This window comes from Marmota monax, unplaced genomic scaffold, assembly GCF_021218885.2.
Source record: "Marmota monax isolate L192 unplaced genomic scaffold, Marmota_monax_Labrador192_F-V1.1 WCK01_AAM20220418_F8-fsc00623, whole genome shotgun sequence".
Lineage (NCBI taxonomy): Eukaryota > Metazoa > Chordata > Mammalia > Rodentia > Sciuridae > Marmota > Marmota monax.
In genome coordinates, this window is record NW_026692516.1 from 144,657 (window position 1) to 149,961 (window position 5,305).

Here is a 5,305-nt window from a genome sequence, read left to right on the forward strand (position 1 = left end):
TGGGCAGGACTTCCTTGCACAGCATCTGAAATACCAACTTCAGAGCCTCAAGGAGGTGCCCTGTCCTCCTGCCCCCATGGTCTAGCACCTGAGTTTCTAAGGTGATACCTTCTCTGGGGGTGGGCCCAACTATATATCAAATTTATGTTAACAAAATAACCCAGCCACTTAGAAATTAAAATCCTGAACTACAAATATTTCACTAAATGGATGATGTATTATTAGCATATAAAGATAAAAACACATTGCTAGAATGTTATGACACACTTACAAATTTATTAAAAATTATAATCTAGAGATAGCAATAGATAAAGTACAATTAAATCTTCCAAATAATTATTTAGGAGTTCTATTATCCTCAACCATGTTCCATCCACCAAAAATTCAAATACGAGTAGATCAACTCAAATCACTTAAGGACTTTCAAAAGTTATTGGGAGACATAAATTGCATAAGGCCTTATCTAGGCATACCAGCAGGAGAATTGGGACCTTTATTTGATATCCTAAAAGGTCCATCAGATCCAAATTCACCCCACATGTTAACGCCTGAAGCAAGAAAGGCATTAAAAATTATTGAAACATATGGAAAATATGCATTTTTATAGAATTGATATAAGTTTGCCTTTATTATTTATTGTAATACCAACAAAAATATTCCTACAGGAGTATTTTGGCAAGAAAGTCCATTATTGTGAATACATTTATCTTATTCTCCTAACACTATTCTTACTAGGTATCCTGAGGCTGTAGGACAATTAATACTCAAAGGAATAAGAGCAGCAAAGGGAGTGTTTGGGATTTCTCCCAATAAAATTATTACTCCATATACTATGGATCAAATTGATGAGTAAGCTAATGAGTTAAATACTTGGGCAATAATCATGTGGAAATATAATGTTTCATTTGATAATCACTTACCATCTAATCCTTTGTTGTCTTTTTGGTCTTTGCATCCTGTAATTTTTCCAAAAATGACAAGAAAAACACCTGTCATGAATGCTCCAAATATATTCACTGATGGGTCAAATAATGGTACAGCAGCAGTAGTTACCCCTTATCAAAATTTTACATTTTTAGTACCCAAACAATCAGCTCAAAAGGTAGAGCTTAATGAAGTATTATAAGCTTTTGTGGTGTTTAAAGATTCTGTATTTAATTTATTTTCTGATAGTCAGTATATAGTTAATGCTACAGTATCCCTTGAAGATGCTGGTAGGATTTCCCTTTCCTCTAATGTTTTCTCTTTGTTTTCCACTATACAAAGTCTAATCTGGGACAGAAAAGATCCATTCTTTATAGGACGTATCAGGGCACATACAGGATTGCCTGGAGCCGTTAGTTTGGGCAATGATTTAGCAGATAAATCTACACATGACATACATATTTTCTCCACAATAGAAGAAGCTATAAATTTTCATAAAAGGTTCCATGTCAATGCTAATATTTTACAAAAGCATTTTAAAATATATCTAAGGAACAAGCCAGACATATAATAAAACAATGTCAAAATTGTGTGACCATTTTACCACAAGTTAATCTTGGAGTCAATCCCAGAGGACTGATACCTAACCATATTTGGCAGATGGACATCACATACTTGCCAGAATTTGGAAAATTAACATATTTGCATGTTATAGTTGATACTTCTTCCAGATTTTTGATGGGCTCCCCTTATGCCAGAGAAAAAAACTAAAGATATTATAGCTCATTGCTTACAAAATTTTGCCACTGTGGGCGTTCCAAAACAGTTAAAAACAGATAATGGTCCTGGTTATACTTCTACCTCTTTTAAACAATTTTGCTCATCATTTGGCATTACTCATATAACAGGAATCCCATACAATCCACAGGGACAAGGCATAGTTGAAAGAGCTCATCAAACTATTAAAATGTACTTATTAAAACAAAAAGAGGGAATTGGAAATGGGTATATATCCACCAAAGATAAACTTAAAATAACCCTTTTTACTCTAAACTTTTAAAATTTAGATTCATCAGGGCTTAGTGCTGAGGAAAGGCATTTGTGTCCAAAATATGTACATAAACCTAAGGTACTTTGGAAGGATATTCTAACAGGACAATGGGAAGTTCCTGACCAGTGATTGTCTGGAGTCGGGGTTCTGTTTGTATGTTTCCACAGGGAGAACAGCAGCCAATTTGAATTCCAGAGAAACTAACCAAAGCGATTTCTACAGACCAAAAAGAAGATGATTTGACTCAAATCCATAACAGCTGATATCCAGGGCTCCAGCTTGGCTATTCTTGATCTGCAACAGTGGTTTTCCCACACCTGGGCGCTAATGAATAATGAACACCATTAAAGCCTATTTCAAATGTAAAAAAAAAACTTGGGGCTTGCTTGTGGTAATACCTTCAGACCCATTATGCAAGTTACAGGAAAAAGGATGGGATATCCAAAAAAGAGTTAAACCCAGGTGGTAACCAGGATGTCTTTTTCAATATCTATTTTATTATTGCATTTTCCCACATCATAAAGTTCTATTTTATTTTTTGAGCTCATTCAGACCTAGGTTAATGTTTTTCTGATCAGTTTTATTTTTTGACTGTGGAGTTTTTAAACATTGCAATGGAGATTTCACCTGTGTAAAGCTACAAGGCCTTTACTATTGTCTTATGTGTTGTATGTTATGTGTGCACACTTGTGTTTTGTGTTGTATGTCTGTATGTGCGTATGTCCATAGATCATATATGAGGAGCGCTCATGAAAAAATGGATCCAAATGTTTTTATTATTCACGTGATTTAAATGGTTTAATTTTAATTGGGCAAACAGCTGTTGTTTTAAATATGAACAAATAAGGAGGTTATCAGATCTCTTTGTTTATTTTCACCTTTCCTTTACATTATATTTAATAATTCTGTTCAGGATAATGTAAATTGTTCAGAAAATTGTTTTCTTAATAACTGTTGGAATTTTACATATTTTCTTTTAGCCATCTTTGCAGAATTCCTATCTTCATCCCAGTGCCAGTGAAGACAAAGATAAAACCAAACCACAGCTTCTTCGATAGCTATCACAGTAAACTGTATAAACTGATGCATCAATGAATAATAACTCAACAAGTAATGCTCAATCAAGGAGTTGATTTACTTTGGGAGGATATGGACATATTGATAGATTCCTCTGCTTTGAACTGCTTGCAGAACTTGCCTGGACTATGTATCACTTGTATGCATTGTGAACTATCTGTTGGTGCAGCGAATTGTGGTAATGCTGGAGTATCTTTGCTGATGGTGTCACCGGTGGTACAATTTTTCAAAGGAGCTGTCAATTGGCTTAGTTTTGTTGTATTTCTGTATCCTCCTTCCTTCTGCTAGTGATGGCCTAAAATTTGGGGGCCAACAGAGGTGAGGCAAAGAACCTCACCCCCCCACTGGCACCAAGGCCAAATTTGGGGGCCAACAGAGGTGAGGCAAAGAACCTCACCCCCCCACTGGTGCATAGGCCTATGCACAAGTATGGCTGGATGCTGGACTGGTAGTCAGTGAGGGGTATATTTCAATTGCAGTGGTACCAACCTAAGACAGGAGGCTGATGCCTTGAGGTGAGCTCATCTGATGATGGGTAAGGACCATATGTAGTATTGGACAGACTACCAGGCAGGGTCCCTAAGCCACATGCTTGGTGCTTAATTAAACAGGAGGGGGGGAGATGCTAAGAGCCATAGTGGAGTAGGAATGATGCATGGCATTTTTGGTTGAAAGGTGATTCCAGCAAGCCATTGAGATGATAATGATTATGTGAAGATGTGCTTTCAATTGGATATTAGACCCCTGCTGTCTGCCTCATCTTGCTACTTTAGAGCTCTCATGGGGACCCCTGGAGAGTTCCCACTGGTTGGGGAAGTGCGGTAGGAGGGATTTGCAGAGGAGGGATTTCCTGTTGATGTGGTGTGTCCTGGGAGAAGGCCGCGCGCGTGGTGTTCTCAGGAGTGTTGGAAATAAAGTTTGTTCTTGCTGGAGTGGCTCATGATTTTGTTGCCAGCCAGAATGCGGCACCCAGGGTTCCGGAATGTTTGTGGTCCTCATTATCAGCAGAGACCTGCCTGTGCCCCTGGTTCCAGCCAGGGTGGACGGGAAGTGGAAACATCTCAGCTTTTTATAAGAACAGTGTGTATTTCCAGCTGGAATGTGATCTCACCCGGTGATCCAGCCCCAGCGCGCCTGCTGCAGGCCTAGCCAGTGACAGCCATGCTCACAGGCACACCTCCTGCACACTGCATTCCCTGCGGGGCCACAAATTTTTCCACAAGAAATGGAAGGAATCCTTGAGCTCTCCACAGAGCCGCCGCCTGGAAGCTCCTTTTGTTGAGTGAGCACAGGTTCATGGTCACTGCCCACAGGATGGGCCACAATCCGCCCCTGCCCACCTCACTGCCTGCATACTGCCCTCCTGCCTGGGCCCAAGCCATGTAGGCCTGCCCCTGACCCCACCCCAGGACTGTGAGCACTGCAGGATATCTGCCCTGGCTGTGTGCACAGCCTGAACACTCTCCAGATTGCAGGTTATGGTGTGGCTGGATTTTTCTCATTTGGGTCTTGATTTACTCAACTTTCAGAGGGGCTATGCCTGACCACCTATCTAACCTCATGTGGCAAGCCATTATTCTCTCTTTTTCATCAGATTGTTTTATCACTATGTGAAATATTTTGTTTATGTGGAGCCTTACTCACTTTCTACAGCCTTCTCTAGAGCAGACACAAGAGGGTACAAACCTCTCTTGCTTAACTGTTGTGTCTTCTTCTCTTACAGCAGTGCTTAGCTGAGAGCAGCACTTAAAACCTGAAAGACAGATGCTTGCATGGAGGGATGAATGAAAAGGAAGATGGATGGGAGGATGGACGGATAGATGGGTACATATATGGGTGGATGGATGGGTGGGCAGATGGATGGGTGGGTGGATGGATGGATTGATGATGGGTGGATGGACAGATGGATTGGTAAATGGATGGATGGATTGATGATGGGTGGATGGATGGATGGATTGGTAAATGGATGGATGGGTGGATGGGTGGGTGGTAGGTGGATGGATGGATGGATGGATGGGTAGATAAATGGGTGGATGGGTGGGTGAATGGATGGATGGGTGGATGGATGAGTGGCTGAACAGATAGGTGGATGAATGGATACAGAGATGAATAGGTTGATTTGTGAATGAATTTTCAAGTGGATAAATCAGTGGATGAAGTAATTAATGGATTGTTTATTTTCTGCCTATAATACCTTGAACTTTAGGCCAGGTTTTTCTAATGACAAAGTCCTTTGGACATAATGATGCTTTT